Source organism: Equus quagga, chromosome 11, assembly GCF_021613505.1.
Source record: "Equus quagga isolate Etosha38 chromosome 11, UCLA_HA_Equagga_1.0, whole genome shotgun sequence".
Lineage (NCBI taxonomy): Eukaryota > Metazoa > Chordata > Mammalia > Perissodactyla > Equidae > Equus > Equus quagga.
Window position 1 is genome coordinate 82,005,593 of NC_060277.1, and position 17,334 is coordinate 82,022,926.

Genomic DNA, 17,334 nt, shown 5'->3' on the forward strand with positions numbered 1-17,334 from the left:
CCTGGCAGCAGCATTGCCAGCTTTTCCCTAACAGGTAAGCTGGCTTTCCAGTGGGGAGGTACACCGTGTTCGTTCCGGGCCTGGCTTCCCCGCACTGCCGTCCTGAGCGCCCTGTCTTCTGCCCTGTCTCGTTCACTCACAAGGATTTCTCTCTATCCATTTTTTGTTTGTTTTAGTGTTACCGACAGAATTATTTCGGGGAAGCTACTTTTGGGGCATGAATGAACGTGTCATGTCATTTTGTCCATAGAGGACAAGGGTCTCACAAAAAAGGCAGCAGCAGAACCAAAAATAACTTCATACTTTCCCAACTCAAAGCCTGGTGTTGCTGCCCAGCCTCCCCTTCTCACGCTTTGTTTGAAATCACCTCCCCGGAGTGGGGTGGGGAGGGGAGCCCTGGCAGTGGCTTTGAGTGGGGGCGGTTGCTCCTTCATATATCTTTGGGGGTTATTGGTGGAGAGTGCCGGTGTTTCTGGTTAATGGCGAGGTATGTGACTCCGTGTTCTCCAAGGTAATTGCTTCTTCCTGTTGTAAATAAACCATTAGCCGGGTCCTCGCCTCAGGAAGCAATTTAAGGCCCCAGGGAGGTAGCGAAGAAGCCAGCTTGCAGCCTCCTGGATGGGAGGCTCAGCTTTGCTTGGTGCCCTCACCCCGGGTCTTCCCCTTGGAGCAACAAAACGCTCCCATCATCGTTCTGCCAAGCTCCTGACAGGCTTCCCTTGGCCTTTGATTTGCCAAACTCAGTGTGAACTGCCTGTTTTTGTTACTCTCCAAAGAAAATGACTGTTTCTAGTCCACCTAAACAGAATATCCGTGGGCTTTTTGTTGTTGTTGTTTTTTCTTCTTTCTTTTTTGTTCTCACTTCTTAATGGTCATTTTTTGTCTATTCCCTCTCCTCTGGCCTTAAAATATCCACAAGGTTCTTAGCTGAAGCCTTTCAGAATTTCACAGGGCTTTGGAGGTGGAGAAAGTCTCCCGGCTGTCAAAAGTGGGTGGAGTGCCTATGGATATTTCTGTTAATTCTTATGCCAAACCCTGCAAGAAAGATAGTTCTATCCCATTTTATAGTTGAGGGAGCTGAGGCTCAGGAAGGGCCTTATTCAGTGTCGCACAGCTCCAGCAGGGCTAAGATTTAAGCAGCCAGATCTGTGTGACCCCGCAGCCCGTGCTCGCCTGCGCTGCCTCTCCCGGCTGCTTACCTCCAATGCCTCCTTCTGTGGAAGGTCTGATTCTAACTTAGTAACTGCAGTATGCCTTCTATGTTGTAAGCACCTCAAGGGTAGGTGGAATGTCATGCTTAATTTTGTATCCTGGTGACTAATACTGGACCTGGCCTGTTTTGGGGGCCCAGTAAATGTTTGTTGGGTGAATAACCACAAATCCACTCAAGCGGTTCTGATTTTAAGCGACCGTGTCTTCCCTGTGGCCAGTCTCTGTGTTGGGTGGTATGGGGGACTTTCAACTTTGAAATATTTCAGTTGAAGAAGTTAATTCGCTCTGTGAGTTTACTTTAGGAGTAGAGATTATTACAGTATTTTTGGCCACCACTCTCAAAGTCTTCTAAACCTTTACTATAATAAGCAAATTGAGCAGATTAAGGACGTGCTTAACTGCCAAATGGTGTTCTGAACTGTGTAAAGTTACCCAGGCTTTTTTTTTTTTTCCTATATAAAAGATTGTGTGGGTTCTGTGAACTTTTCTGCTTTTTTTAGCTCTTCCTGTTATATTGTGTTTGAAGTATCTTTGTGGTGACCTGTTGGGATAGGGTTCTTCCATATGGAAGTGTTTCTTTAACTTTTTAATCATTTCTTTTGGGAAGTGGAGGGTTAGGGGTAGCAGATGTTTTTCTGGTGTTCTTTGCTGAGAGGAGGTAGGGGCCTTTGGAGCTGTGAGTCAGGCTAAACCCAGCCTGAAAGGAGAAGGCCCAGCCCAGGGGTAGGAGGCAACCTCACACCATTGGATCTGGCAAACCAGGCCTGTGTGGGAGTAGATCCTTCTGCCCTCACCCTGACTAATGCCTTTTCCATTCCCCAGGAAGAATACTTTTTCCCCTGTGACACTGAGAAAAGTTATTTTTTTCAGTGTCCCAAGGCAAATCCTTATCACTCCTCAAATGGGAAGCCTGTCTGGTGCCCTTACCAAAAAAAAGGAAAAATAACAAATGAAATGAACTCTTGTTTCTCCCCTTCATGGCAGTCACGTCCCTCTTCGTTCTCTATTTCTCAGTGAGCCAAAGTTGAACATCTTGGCTTAGAAAAAAAAATTTGCAAAAACCCATCTGATTCTCCCATTTTCTCAAGTTCTCTTGGACTCTGTTGCCCCATTGGCCTATTCAAGAGGCAGCGTGTGACCTTCTGGGAAGGTTGTTCTGTGGAGATTACAGAAGTTGATGGTTGGAAACCATGTTCCTTAGCTCTCAGCCTGAACTCTGATTCTGACAGTGGCACCTGCCCCTCGGCTTTGGTCTGTTTACTACCTCACCCCTGGTGTCCACCTCTCCTTCATCCCCAGGAAACTCCTGAAAAGCCAGTGAAGAAAAGAGTTTGGTTCAGTGGTGAGAGCCCCCAGGCACTGGTGCACTTCAGGGAGGACGGGAAGGGGGGGCCTGAAAGCTCAAACGATGACTTCCCTTGGCACTCTAATCCTTTCTTGACCAGACCATGGCTTTGCACGTAAACTTGGGAGTCTCAACATATGGAGCTTGAGGAGATGAGCAAAAGAGTCAGCCAAAGAGATGGAGAAGTAGCAGGTAGGATGATGGGAGGAAAACAGGGGAGTGTGATATCCTGGAAACCAAGTGAAGAGAGGAGTCAACTGCGTCAGACGCACACTTGACCTGCCGTAGGCCAGGTCAGAGGGATACTGAGAAATGGCCATGGGGTTAGTAATGTGCAGGTCGCTAACTTTGGACGAACACTTTCAGTGGAGAGGTGGGTGCACACCCTGATTGGAATGGATTCAAAGAGAGAAAGAGAGGAAGGAAGTTGTAGACAGCAAGTCCAGACATCTCTTTCAAGCAGTTTTAAGGGAAGGAGAGAAATGAGGTGGTAGCTAGAGGAGGAAGCGGGGTCAAGAAGTTCATTCTTTCTTTTTTTTAATGGAAGAAATACTAGCATAGGGGCCGGCCCCGTGGCCAAGCGGTTAAATTCGTGTTCTCCACTTCCACGGCCCGGGGTTTTGCCAGTTTGGATCTTGGGCGTGGACATGGCACTGCTCATCAGGCCATGCTGAGGCAGTACCCCACATAGCACAACCAGAGGCACTCACAACTAGAATATACAACTATGTACTGGGGACTTTGGGAAGAAGAAGTAAAAAAAAAAAGATTGGCAACAGATGTTAGCTCAGGTACCAATCTTTTAAAAAAAAAAAAAGAAAGAACTCCTAGCGTAATGATGACAAGAGGGTATGGGGTCTAGTGCATGGCAGAGGGATTGGCCCTGATCGAGGAAGGAGAGTGTGTGTAGTCAGATGTGGGTGGGTGGGTAGATGCCGCAGTGGCACTTTAAGTTCCCTGCTGATCGCTTCAGTTTTCTTGGTGAAGTAGTACTTGAAGTCCTCAGCTGAATGTGTGAGTGGAGGGGAGGGAATTGGGAGTTCGAGGATAGAGGAACAAATATGAAGTCTTCATCTAGGAGAGTGGGAGAACGAATTTACTGAGGAAATATGATTAGAGCGCAGCATTAAAGGCCCGTGGGAAGTTAGTGATCATAAATTTAAAGTAAGACCAGTAAGCACGGTGTGCTGTTTTCCAGCTACAGTAATTGCCTGGGAACAGGGAGTAGGCAGAGCGCTGGATTTAACAAGGCTGTGGTTTCACCAGATGAGTACAGCAAAGGGAAAGAGGGGTGCAGAAGCTGAGGCTGTGTGCGAGGGGTTGATTCATAACAGTCGAGTATGGTAGGAGGAGAAGACACAGGGGTGGGGGGTAAGAGGCAATGAAAAGCAGGCCAGATCAACAGATTGTAGGCCTTGGGGGATTGCAGGATTGCTGGAGTTGGGGTCCTAGAGGGAGAGAACCAGAAAGAGGTGGTGGTCAGAGTAGGATATTTGAAAGTGAGATTGTGACAGTGTTTGTGGTTCTTGTTAGTTGTATCAAAGGAATGGCCAAGACAGTGAGTGGTGGAGGTAATCTAGAAGTGAGGACGTTCAGGGAGTGAGAGGCTGGGTTGTTGGAAGGATCATCTATGTGACTTATGACAGGATTCGTGTTGGAATGAGTGACAGTGAATCAGGAGCTAAAATCTTTGAGTGTGGGGCCGTGGGTAATAGGAGGAGGGAGTGGACAAGGAGGGGTAGGGGGCAGTATAGTCTATCACACTAGAGTCAAAGCTGGAGCTCTTATGAAACAAAGAAGAGAAGTCTGCATCTGTGTAGAGCAAGAAGGATATCAGCTCCACCCCAGAGTCTAAGGGATGTGGGAGAGAATCAGCCACCACAGGAAAGGCCTGCTGGGCAGGCAGTGTCCCCAGAGGAGAGCCTGGTATTTCTGCAAATACATCACTTTAAAATGTACAGAGAGAGTGAGTGTATACACACTTCCGATTTTATTTGATTCTTTCAACAACCCTCCAAGTAGGGATGGCAGTAGCCTCATTTTATACCTGAGGACACTGAGGCTTACAGAGGTGAGGTATTTGTGAGTGACTCTCAGCTAGTTGGCAGTGGATCCAGGCCTTCTGATTCCAAGTCCAGTGCTCTTTCCGCTGCACGATACTGCCTTCCTTGAGGAAGCCAGCAGTCCTTCCAGAAGACCCATGAAAACGCACTTGATCCAAAGTCATAACTGTTGTCATGCTGCCTCCATAGCGTGAGGTTCAGCACCCAAAGACACGTTCGGGGAAGTGGTGATCGTTTGGCCTATTCTCTGCCCTCTCAGATCCACTGAGATGTTAATGAGCATCCTCTGTAGTACCCAAAATATCTTAAACTTAGCAGCCAGCAGTGGGACACAGTGGACATTCCCTTTCAGGGATGAATTGGATAACAATTCTTTTTTTTTGAGGAAGATTAGCCCTGAGCTAACATGCGTGCCCATCTTCCTCTACTTTATATGTGGGATGCCTGCCACAGCATGGCTTGATAGTGGTGTGTAGGTCTGTACCTAGGATCCGAACCAGCAAACCCCAGGCCGCCAAAGCAGAACGTGAGAACTTAACCACTGCACCACCAGGCCGGCCCCTGAATAACAATTCTTAAATAGAAATAATATGGTATTTTAGTTTTAAGGAATTTAGGTGTCCTAGAACATGCCTAGGTCATAGCTTTCTAGCAACAATTGACAGAAAAGTGATTATGAGATGTAGACAGGCAGTTGGCCGTGATGGAAATCATGAACTTAGGGTGGTAGTTCAGGGCTTGGTTCTTAAAAATATTTCCTGTTGATTCTCAGGCACAGTGAGTGAGGCAGTATGGCAGTCTAGGAATCTCCTAACTGCCCAATTACTCCATCCCTTCTTCCTCATTGGGCCAGCCACTCACATAGGCAGAGAGCCCAAGCATGAAGATGGTCTCCATTGTTCATTCACTTAGCCAGCATGTGTTGATCACCTATTACAGTGCTGGGCATAGAGAGATGGACACCACAGAAATAGATTCAATGAAGGGCTAGAGGTTTCTATCCATGCACTGCATGAAGGGGTTTTCTTTTTAAGGAAAATGAGAATATTCCTGCATACTCTGGAAAGTAACCTCCTCTTAGCCACCTCATCCTAGTGTCCCAGCTTGCTGGGCCTCTGAGGAGGGTCAGTTTGTGGAGGGTTGGCACCAAATGCCTGCATCAGCCCTCTCTGCCATGGTCCTTCATGAGCACATTGGCCAAGGCTGTTGCCACACAGAGTGGGGATGGTAATGTTTCTAAAAATACCATCTGGAGCAGCAGCACAGTCCCTTCCATTGAGCACCCTATTGTATAAGGTGCCAGGGTGGCCTCTGAGTAGAGAGAATTACATAGGTGTGGGCCCTGGTCACTAAGTACTAGTGTTCAGGCAGACACACTGATCTAGACAGGAGCAGAGATCTGGTCATGGTTTATAGCACTAGGGAGTGCCTCAGAGTTACCTGGGCTGCTTTTTAAAGATGCAGATGCCCAGGCCCCAATCTTATGCCCCAGAAATTGTGATTATGATCTGAGGTGGGACTTGTACTCCCATATATTTGAAAAGCTCCTTAGTGGATTCCGATGGGTAGCCCCAGCTGAGAAGCACTAATTAAAGAAGTACACGCAGAGCTTTCTGCTAAGGACCTAGATGGCAAGAGAACCAGCATCCCACTGCCATTCCTCTACTAGGTCTGAGTGTGATCCGAGACCATTCCCTTCTCAATATTATCCTCCAGGAACTTGTGATTGTCCTCAGTGTAAGGCAAAAGCAGCTTAATTCCTCTGAAAACAGTGCCAGTTGGGCATTTTGCTGGAATGAGAGAAGCAGGTCTGTGGAAGTATTTTTTGCTCATTTCAGCTCTGCAGCCTCCATGGGCACCCTCTCTGTTTGCACTGTCTTCCCCTCTCGCTTCCTGCCACAAAGTCCAGTGCTTTGTTTGGTGCTGGTTGGTGAAGTCAGCTCATTCCGGCAGGACTGAGGGTCTGGCTGGATGCAGGCGTGGGTATAGTTGCCCAGATGAAATCTGGGGGGCTAGACAGGCGAGCGTCAGTAATAAGATCAGAAAGTGGGAGACTAGGGCCGGGAGCCTGGAGAACAGGCCTAGGATGCAGGCCAGATCAGCACAAAACTATGACCCAGGAGGGCACTGCAATGGATTCTGAGAGCCTCACTGATACCCATAAGAAGCTGGAACATGTGAACCCTCATTACTTAGAGGAACCTGAGTTTACCTGCCTATACTGTCTTTGACATTAAATCTCCTTGGTCTTAAAGGACCAACCTCTTACCATTTGCTTCTACTTCGTCAGAGACACAGGCCTCTTCATCCAAGACCCTGTGTAGAGAGTTGGAGCCATTGCATCCTGAAACCTACAGGATTTGTCATCGACTCTGGGTCTTCTTGTCGAGACTGGTTTCCTCCTAGGTCAAGCTTCGTCTTCACTGAGACTTTCTTCCCTCTGTGCACTGATATTAGTGTTCTGTCCACATCTAAAATCTTTGATTCTCTGGGACCAGTATAGAGACATTAGAGAAGGTGGGTCCTGTTTCGAGGATACCATGGAGAACAAGACAGATGATATCTCTGCCCTTATGGGGCTTATATTCTACAAGAGGAAGCAGACAAACTAGCAGTAGCCATGAAGTGGATGTGATGAGTGGTAAGGTAGGTTCAGGGGGCTCTGCTATTGGAGCACAGGAGGTCAGGGAGCAGGGGTCCCTGACCTAGTCTAGGCGAGCGTCAGGGAAGGCTTCCCAGAAGAAGTTCTGTTTAAGCTGTCATAGGGATGAGTAAAGCGAAGATGTAAAGACCCAGAGGTGAAAGACACAACAGTACATTGGAGGAACTGAAAGAGGCTCATTATGCTTAATACAAGGAACAGGGAGGGACGAGGAGAGATGGGCCTGGAGAAGTGAGTGGGGCCAGGTCATCAGGGAACTGGGCAGCCGTGGCATGGAGTTGAGGTGTCACTCTACCCCCTTGTTTGCCACTTTGGACCGGTATTTTCTGACTCCTGGGATGACCGTGAAATAGACACACACACACGCAAATCTCACAGGAACGATTATGGCTCTGTCCCTTCTCATTTGGAGGCAGCACAGGGTAATCTGGATTATAAAGCATCTGCCTGGGGAAGGGGTTTGCTCGCCTGCTATGATCATCTTTTTCTTCCACCTTCGGATGCCACTCAGCCTCACACAGCACCAGCTATCTGATGAAGAATAGAAGTGACAAGGGCAAAATCAAAAACTCTCCAGAATGTATTCAGTGGGAAACTAAAGGCAGGAAGGGCTGTTGTCTTGTTCCCAGCCGACACCCCGACTCGTGCTTTCTCTTTTCAGAGGAGACTCCACTTCCACTATGCCTGACTGGCTGGCTGGGCGATTCTTCAGGGGCTGTGTTTTGTGCTTGTCACTCCTATACTTGGTCGCTTTTAAGATGCCTGGACTTCTGAATCTTTAAAAGAAAGAACTAAAAAGGAAATCCCAAGGGCAGTTAGTTGGCAGGTCATCTGCTGAGAATGAGGGAGAGAGTTGTGACAGGTTTGGGGAGCTTGAGAAGAGGGGGAAATACAGGAGGGAACTGACCAGGAACAAATGGAAAAAAAAAAAAGGTTAAGGAGCAGGGAGAGCCTGGCTGATAAATTTGTCATGGTGCCAGTTGACACAAATGTGTGATTTTCTCCAGCACAGCTCAGCAGCCCAGGAGCAGGAGCAGAGGAATTAGGGTTAGATGGATCGTTCTGGATGTGTCTGGCAAAGCAGGAGTGGCAGATGGACCAGGAGGAGCAGTGACAGGGGATTGTTGAGGGTGTATTGGACCTATGAGCCCTGAACACAAGAACGGACAGTGAAGAAGTGTCGCCAGTGGATTGGAATGCTAGGGAGGCCTCAAGGGCTGGCAAGCTCAATAAAGCTGAAGAGCATCATTAGTAAGAAAAGGAAGTGAGAGAGAGAGAGAGAAATAGGAAGTTTCATGATCAAAATGTGGGATTTCTTTCTTAAAAGACCAGAAGTACCGATTGCAAGATCCAGGTGAGTGAGTTGCTGGAATGAAGGTGAAAGTCATTGGTGTGTGGAGGTCAGTGAATTGTGAGGCCAAGGTTGTTGGTTTGGTCCTGCACCTGAGCATCACACTTTCCCAGCATTTGGCAGTTGTTGTTGAGAAGGTGACAGTAGTATACTGCCACAATCCTCTCTGAAGTCAAGCGATTGACTTAGAAGGTCTGTAGAGTCCAGTGGCAACGATGGGGAGCACTGGTGTAGACAGATTTTGTGAGCTCTGAGCTTCTCTTCTGATTGATAAGATAATTCCTTTGGAAGAGGTGATGTAATTCACAGAGAACATTTGTATTCCCTTGGAGAAGAAAGTACTTCCTTTTATTGTCAGATCGTTTTAGCATGATTGAAAAATCAGGGAGAAAACTTTTTTTTAATGCCTGAAAGGAATACTATATGAGATGTCTAAAATCCTGGCCCAGGGTCCAGCTCTGTGGCCTAATGCAAAGTCTTTTTCTACTTCAGCTTCTCCCTGAAACAGAAGAACTTCACGGGTCATCTTGAGGATCATTGGGATGGTAGGACATTTAAGCATTACTGTGTATCAGACACTGTGCTGAGCACATTTGTTTAAGCCTTAATATTTTTTATTATGCCCATTTTCTGGATGTCTAAATTGAACTAGGAGAGGTAACTAAGTTTGCCCAATCTTATGCAACTATTAAATGACGGAACAAGGGCCCTAAAGCCTGAGCTTTTCTGTACTGCCTCTGTTAGGCTCTGTGAATACAAAAATAAGCCAAAATGCTCACAGTGCTAAATTGAGGAGATGACATGAAAACAGATTGCTTCCTCACAGTGTCATACGCACTGTGTTAGAGGGTGTGTGGGTGCTGTGGGGATATGCGGCAGACGGACCGGTCCCTGCCCAGGTGAATCCAGGAAGGCTGCATCGAGGATCTCCATAGGAGATCAGCTATAGGAAACAGCTTGTCATGTCAGTTGGCGCCTCTTCTCTTCTTGGTCTGAAATGTGGCAGCTCATTATCTTTTCTCAGAGTGTCCTCTTTTGCCCCTTGGGGGCCACAAATAAAACCCCATCTATTCCTTTTCATAAAATCACTCTTCAAATGTTTGAATACTGGAACTGCAGCTCCCTCATTCTCTTCTCCAGGTTAAACAACCTCAGTTTCTTCCCTCCCTTCTTTCCTTCCTGCTAGGTGCAAGGAACTGAGGCATTGTGCTGTGCAGTTAGGATGCAGAGATTTAAAAAAAAAGAAAAGAAAAAGCAGCAGATGATCCCCTCCAGGAACTTACAGTTTAATGACAAAGGTAGACCAGAAAATACTTTGTTGTTCTTTTTTGTAGTCTGTCTCCTTTACCGAAACTCCCAGCACCCAGCATAGTGGCTGGACCATAATAGACACCCAATAAGTGGCTGTTGTTGCATTGACTACACCGTGGTGCTATGTTGAAGGTAAGCCCAGGGTGTAGAGGGGGCCTGTTGGAAGACCTAAGTCAGACCCAGAAGGGGAATGGTAGTCTTACCCAGCTGACCTGTCTTCAGGGATGAATAGGACTTAACCAGGAAAGAACATTCCAGGCAGAGGGAGCATCAGATGCAGAGGCACTGGGGGCAAGATGCAAGGGGGTGTGGTGTGCAGAGAGCTGGGGCCAGATGATAGATAGTCATGCTAAGCAGATTGGGCTTTATCCTGTGGACAGATGAGTACAGTGTTCAGATTTGCATTGTAGAAAAGGTCACTCTGGTGGCGCTAAGAAGAATTAAATGAAGGGAAGCTATATTAATGGGCGGAAAGACTAGTTTAAAGATTGTTGCAATAATCCCAGTGAGAACTAATAAGGACCTAACCTAGTAGCTATGGAGAGTAGGAGACAGATCCAAGAGGGCTTAGGAAGTGAAATCCACAGGACTTCTGGATCAGCTGGCTGTGGGGTGAGGAAAGGGAGGAGTGTGGCTGGGGCCACTGAGAAGCCAGTGTTGCCATTCACTTAGGTAGGGAAGAGAGAAGGAAGAACAAGTTGTGGAGAAGTAGGTAATGAATTTGTTTTGGAAACGTTGAGTTGGAGGTGCCTGTGGAACACGTTTGGTCTGACACAAGTGGAGTTGGACGCCAGGAGAGAACTGAGTTAGAAGTACAGTTTTGGAAGTCAATAGCCTGTCAGTGGTAGTTGTAACTATGAGAGTGGATGAACTCACCCAGGCAAAGTGTATGGAGAAAGAAGAGAACAAGGTTAAGGGTTAAGAACAATCTAATTGGGAGAGTCTCGGGGGGTGGTCAGAGAGGGAGGAGGGAAACCAGAGGAAACTAAGGAAGGATGGGAGTAGTCAGCAATTTCCCAATGCAGTCAGCCTTCCTTTATAGCATCCCGGTTGCCACAGGGGACCACGTGGTTATACCTAAGCTACCATGATCATGGGAGGACAGCCATGTGCTTTTTTCAATCTTGAGAGATCCTTAAGGCTGGATTTGAGGACCAGCTGCTCTAGAGCAGTGGTTCCCAAAATTCCCAGGTAAAAATCAGACCCCGTCCTGGAATCACTGCATTGGAATGTCTTGGCGAAGGGCCTGAGAATCCGTTTGTTCAATAAGCACACCATGTGATTCTTCTCATTAGGGAAGTCTGGGAATGATGCTCCAGACCAGAGCTTGTTCCATAATAACTGGGGGCTCTTTCACAAATCACACCCCCACCCTCCCACCCTACACACAGACAGGTTCCAACCTAAGGTTCTGGAGAATCCCCATAGTTATAAGCCGCTGGTAAGTGGCTGGTGGGACTGCTCAGATGTGTAGAGATGGAAATATTAACCCACTGATCTAAAGGAGAGTGTCTGAGCAACTGAGTATTGGAGAATCCAATGGAAATCCTGCATTTAGACAGATGCTTGGTCCAGCACTATCTCTCTGAAAGCATTTAGACTGGAGCACACTCACTGTCCTCTGGTGTAGACAGTCTGATGACCTGCTCCATTTTGTGGAATAATAGACCTGAACGTAATCCAGCATTTAAAAAACCTCACCATGGGGCTGGCCCCGTGGCCGAGTGGTTAAGTTCACGTGCTCTGCTGCAGGTGGCCCAGTGTTTCGTTAGTTCGAATCCTGGGCACGGACATGGCACTGCTCATCAAACCACGCTGAGGCAGCGTCCCACATGCCACAACTGGAAGAACCCACAACAAAGAATATACGACTATGTACCAGGGGGCTTTGGGGAGAAAAAGGAAAAAATAAAATTTAAAAAAAAAATTTAAAAATTAAAAAATAAATGAAAAATAAAAAACCCCACCATGTGTTAAAAAGGCTGACTATCAAAGAAGTTTGGGAGAGGCACCATATGTAGACAAGGAAGACATTTTTAGGTTATTGCCATGGCAGGAGCCGGCTCTACTTGTTTATATGTTTAAGACCTAACACTGCTTACTGTTCCAGCAGTGAAATTCATAAAGTATGCTTAATACATCTATTCTCAGAAGCAATTATGTAAATGAAGGCTTTGTCTCTGCCAAAGGTATTTATTAGGCACAGAAGTGGTTCAGAGGGCCTGTGTCCCTTGTGCGAGGTTGCAAATCTGTGAAATTCAAACATTGTCAGTAATGAATGGTCAAGGTAAATAACCTTTCCTAAACAGTTAGCTTTGAGACATTATCTTTCCAGGATAGTTAGAGATATTAATTGTACTTATTTTAATATTGCAGGAAGAAGGTACCTGCTGGGTAGAATACTCAGGAGTCTGCCTCCAAGGAGCATAGGGACCTCTCCTTTCTGGAATTATTTTAGAATGAGAAATTTAAGGGTGGTGCTACCTGGAGGTAGGAGGGTGTCTGAGAAATGTCTTCCTGAGCTCCCTTCAGACCCTTGATACATACTTCAGATCAAAATACTGTGAAGGTTTGTTCTTTCATTCATTCATTCAGTAAACATTTATTGGGCACCTATTATGTGACAAAATCTGTGCTACAGCCTGTTGGTTCTTAGATATCTTTGGGACATCAGAATACCAGGTAAGCTTCGTTTGATCCTGGAGGGCAGCAGTTGAGTATCTTGTGTACTATTAAAGCTACAGTTAAGACATTATTGGTGACTTCACATTCCTGATTTAGGAATGAGTAGTGTGCTGAGCTATGTGAATATTCCCACTCTTCCAGAAGCCAAACCGCTTGGACATTATCCTTAGTCTCAAAGGATCTGGAGGGAAGTGGTGAAGGCACCAATCTAAGGCCATCTGGCCTGTAAGAGTAAAATCAGTACTTTACACACTGATTACACATTATAGTCTTTTTTTTTTAGGTTTTTTTTTTTTCCGAGGAAGATTAGCCCTGAGCTAACATCTGCTGCCAATCCTCCTCTTTTTGTTTAGGAAGACTGGCCATGAGCTAACATCCATGCCCATCTTCCTCCACTTTATATGTGGGACGCCCATCACAGCGTGGCTTGCCAAGCGGTGCCGTGTCCGCCCCTGAGAGCCGAACCAGCAAACCCCGGGCCGCAGAAGCGGAACATGTGCTCTTAACCACTGCGCCACCGGCCCAGCCCCAACGCGTTATAGTCTTGGTGGTTCGATCACATCATTTGAATGTTAGCATAATTTTGAGAATTACGAATAACTAGCAGTAGTAACTAGAGTTATTATTCTTTTTTATTTTTTAAAGATTGGCCCCTGAGCTAACAACTGTTGCCAGTCTTCTTTTTTTTTCTTTCTGCTTTTTTCTCCCCAGAGCCTCCCCAGTACATAGTTGTATATTCTAGTTGTAGGTCCTTCTAGTTGTGCTATGTGGGATGCCGCCTCAGCATGGCCTGATGAGTGGTGCCATGTCCACACCCAGGATCCAACCAGCGAAACCCTGGGCTCCCGAGGTAGAACATGTGAAGTTAACCACTCGGCCACGGGACGGCCCCTATTATTCTATTATAGTGGAGAAAACTGAGATTCCAGGAAGTGGCTTGCACAAGGTCACACAACTAGAACTACCAGAGCGTTTCCCACTCTTAACCAGTGCTCTTTCTACCAACAGAGAGCTCAGTGACCTTATAACCACCTCATCTGTCTGAAGGATCTGTCCCCCAACCTCATCTCACAATGGTTTAAAAAATAAGATATAAGAAGGGGCTAAATGAAGAGAAGAGATTGCATCTCGATTCAAAGGGTACAAGCAGCTACGGCTGGGCCTTAAAGGTGGACTCCGCAGGCCAGGGCGGAAGGAGGAGGGATGGCTCACCCAGTAAAGGGTACCGCCACCCAGTTTGGATCTTGAGAGCAGGAGAGTCACTTCCTACATTAGAAGATCATGGAGCTCACATCTAGGCCTCTTTGTTTTAAAGGGAGGCCCAGAAATGGTTAATGACTTGCCCAGGACAGATTTGGTGAATTTGCAAGTTCATTGAGCCATTTGGTAGGTGTTTCTACAACAAACAAGGCTTGGTTTTTATTTATTTACTTTTTTTTTAATAGTCTGAGGAATATGAGAATGCTATTCTAGTAGCTTTTCAACCCTCAAGGCATTTCTAAAGCTCACATGAAGCACAATGAGAAATTAATTCTTTCATTCAGCTGTTACCCCTAACTCACGGTTAGATGACAGGTCCGTGTCTGTGTGACATAGTGGCGTAATGTCTCCAGGCCCCTTGGCGCCTTCGCTTTTTTTTTCCTCTCTCTCCTTATGGATGGCCCTGATCTTCCTCTAATCCATTATGTATCCTAGGTCCAAAGATAAAAAGATAGGTTTCTGCACACACGCAGACACGCTCATTCCGGGCCGACTATAAACCTTGCGTGAGTGTAGGAGAAACAGCACATGTTGCTTCCTCCTCACGGGAGGGATCGGCATTCTCACACAGGGACAGGGGAGGGGAGGCTCCACTGGCCTTTGTGAACTTGTTTCTCAGCTAGGGGAATGAGCACCATCCTGCCCGGCCTCAGTGGAATAGAAGTGGGGGGAATCCTGGCCCCAAGCTCCCACCTCGGCCTAGGAATTGCTTTCCCCACAGGCACCAAATTTGGCCCACAGTGAGACCAGTGCAGAGAGGGGAAATCATTACCAGATTAACACAGTTATTCGGGCATTTTCACACTTCCTAATGAAGTGGGCGTTTTACAAAGCCTGTGCAGCGTCTCCTTCTCAGCAAGTGAAGATTCCCCAGCCCTCTCCTATAGGCAGTAGGGCCAGAGGGGAAAGGGCAGAGACAGCCCTGGCTCGTTGGCCTGCCCTTGGACAGCTGTGCAAAGGCCCCTCAGTGCCCCGCACTCCCACACGGCTCCTCGACTGTTAGCAGGAGGTACAGACTTCTCTGTTTGCTTTAATAGAGTGTTAACCCCAGGCCCTAGAACTTGTGTTAACACTTAACACAAGGCTGGAACTGTGGGGAGAGGCCGAGGGACCGGCAGCCAAGGGCGGTTAGAGGGTTGAACTATGGAGTGGGGGGCGGGGAGGAAAGGGAAGGCAGACAGCCATTGCATGTCTGCTGGAGAAAGTCACTGGATGTGGTGGACTCAGGACTGACTTGCAAGACCAAGGTTCTGTCTGTCCCGCGTCTGTCACAGCCCTGTCCCCTCCCTGGGCCTCAATTTCCTTGTCTTTAAATGAGTCAATAAAACCAGATATGTAAACTCTAAGGGACCAACAGCTGAAAAATGCTCTGAAGGACAGGACTGGGTTTGGGAGAGTGTGGTGTAAGCAGCATTCTCTGATTTCAGTGTGCGCGCAACGCCCTGGGGATCTGATTTAAGTGCAGGTTCTGATTTATTAAGTCTGGGGCCGGCCTGAGAGGCACATTTCTAACAGGCTTCCAGGTGCTGCTGCTGCTGGCCAGCGGCCCACACTTTGAGTAGCAAAGGTGTAGAGCACAGGATTAGGTTCTGGAAGCCAAGCGCTGCCCCTCACTTAACTCTCTGCACTGACTTCCCCAGCAGTGAAAGGGGGACTGGCAACAGTTGCCTTGCCTTCCTCCCTAGGGGTGTTGTGAGGATTAAGGGGGAAAACGCCTGTGAAAGCACCTTGTAAAGGGTAAAGCAGCGTTCAGTGAAGGGATTATTGTCATTGTTAAGATTTCTACGCCTCATTGCTCCCCCTGTGTGTTCCTGCAGCGTCTCAACTTTTCCCTCCATCCTCCCCGGTTTCCATGCCTGGGCTGCTGAGTCAGTGTGACCGGCCAAGGCTGAACAAATGCTTCGACATGTCAAGACAGGAAATGACAGTTCCCAGGCGCCCCACTGTTTAGGTGTGGAACAAGTCCCGAGCACACCTTGTACGATAAATTCAAGATAGACCAAGCTGAGCCCCACCCCCACAGGCTGCAAGACCAGGAAATGAGGCCAAAAGTCAAGGAAGTCCCTGTAGGACAAGGGGCCTGAGCAAGCACTAGGCAAGTTTTCAGCAAGGTAAATCACCATTTCACCCTGTGATCCCGCTTCTGCACCCACCTCAGGCAGCCATGATAATATTTCTGTAGTGTGTTAGTTTGTTCACTGAGGACCTTCACACGTGGTTCCACAACTACCCTGTGAGGCAAGAAACTAAGGTGACTGAGGCAAGTCATTTATCCACCCTGAGCCACAGTATCATCATCTATAAAACTGAGTCGACAGTGTCTGTCCAGCCTATGGTACAAATTGCTGTGGTCCCACAATAAAAATGAAATCATTATGTGAAAATATGCAGTGATTCTGTGAAACAGCGTGAGGTATTATTCTCTGTGAGAGACCTCCTGCTCCAGTGGACTCTACTCACTGTCTCTGTGTGAGAAATATCCCTGCCTTTGTGTTTGTGCTCAGACCCACCCCCACCCCCGCCCGTGGAATGTCCTGCACCAACCTCAGACCGCCATGGCTGATGGAATCTGTCCCCAACCCCCCCAGCTCCAGTGAGTGTCCCCCATGGTCCAAACAATGCTGTTTCCCATCTTGTTCTTCTCAGGCCCTGAGGCCAAGTTTGCTGAACAGCTTCGTTGTAAGGGCCTGGAAAGTAGAGATCCTATTATGTAATATACCCCTTGTCAGAATGGCAAGCCAGACCCAGATCTTCATCCCAAGACCCCTGCGGCTGAAAATCTGGTTCAGGTTTGCCTCTTGGAGTGAGAGCTGATGGGTTTTGATGGCAGAGAGAGGTAGAAGGCTGACCACGCACTACAAATGGAAATGCCCATTGCCCAAACTGGGAGCATTACTTTAAAGCCCACACAGTTAGGTGACTTCCAAAATAACAAAGCCAAAAATAGGCAGGATGTCAAACCAGTCAACTCCAGGACCCGCAGGCACATCCAGGACCCCCTTTCAGTGCAGCATGAGTTCCTCCCTTCCCTTCACCACAGCTACTGCCCTGGGGGCTTAGAGGAGCAAAGGAGCCAATTTGCCCACCCATCTCTCCCTGGCCTTTGAAATTCCTGAGGCCAGCAGGGGCCCAGGCCTGCAAAGTTGGGCCTCCAGACACCTCAGCCAGCCGAGGAAGCAGTGAGGTCTCATCTGAGGAAATGCAGATCCTCAGGGAGGATCAAAAATAACCCAAAAGAACAAGCCATGCATGTCTGTGTGTATATTTGGTTTCACATCTAAAATCCAGTTGTGATAAATCGGATGGTTTTGAAACATCTTCTAATTTTAACTAATAAAAACAGAGGACTTCTTAGCCCCAGGTTTCAGACTTCAAAGTTCTTAGCTGAGAGCCTCAAATTGGCTTATTTTTGGAGCACTAAGGTCTCCTTTAAGACAAACATAGG

General features: G+C 47.4%; 2 protein-coding genes across 11 annotated transcripts in view; one reads left to right on the forward strand and one right to left on the reverse strand.

Moving 5' to 3' along the window:
• The window catches only part of BCAS3 (BCAS3 microtubule associated cell migration factor), a 570,105-nt gene that overhangs the window by 519,705 nt on the left and 33,066 nt on the right, over positions 1-17,334 (forward strand). The window lies entirely within an intron of this gene.
• Positions 1-17,334, reverse strand: part of LOC124246310 (basic proline-rich protein-like) — a 66,050-nt gene that overhangs the window by 8,708 nt on the left and 40,008 nt on the right. Inside the window, exon 2 of one of the 4 annotated variants that reach the window (XR_006890462.1) lies at positions 14,192-14,320. The exons of the other annotated variants lie outside the window; for them this stretch is intronic. The gene's annotated coding sequence lies outside the window, so the exon portion shown is untranslated. The remainder of the gene's footprint in view (positions 1-14,191; positions 14,321-17,334) is intronic. 4 annotated transcript variants of the gene reach the window in all.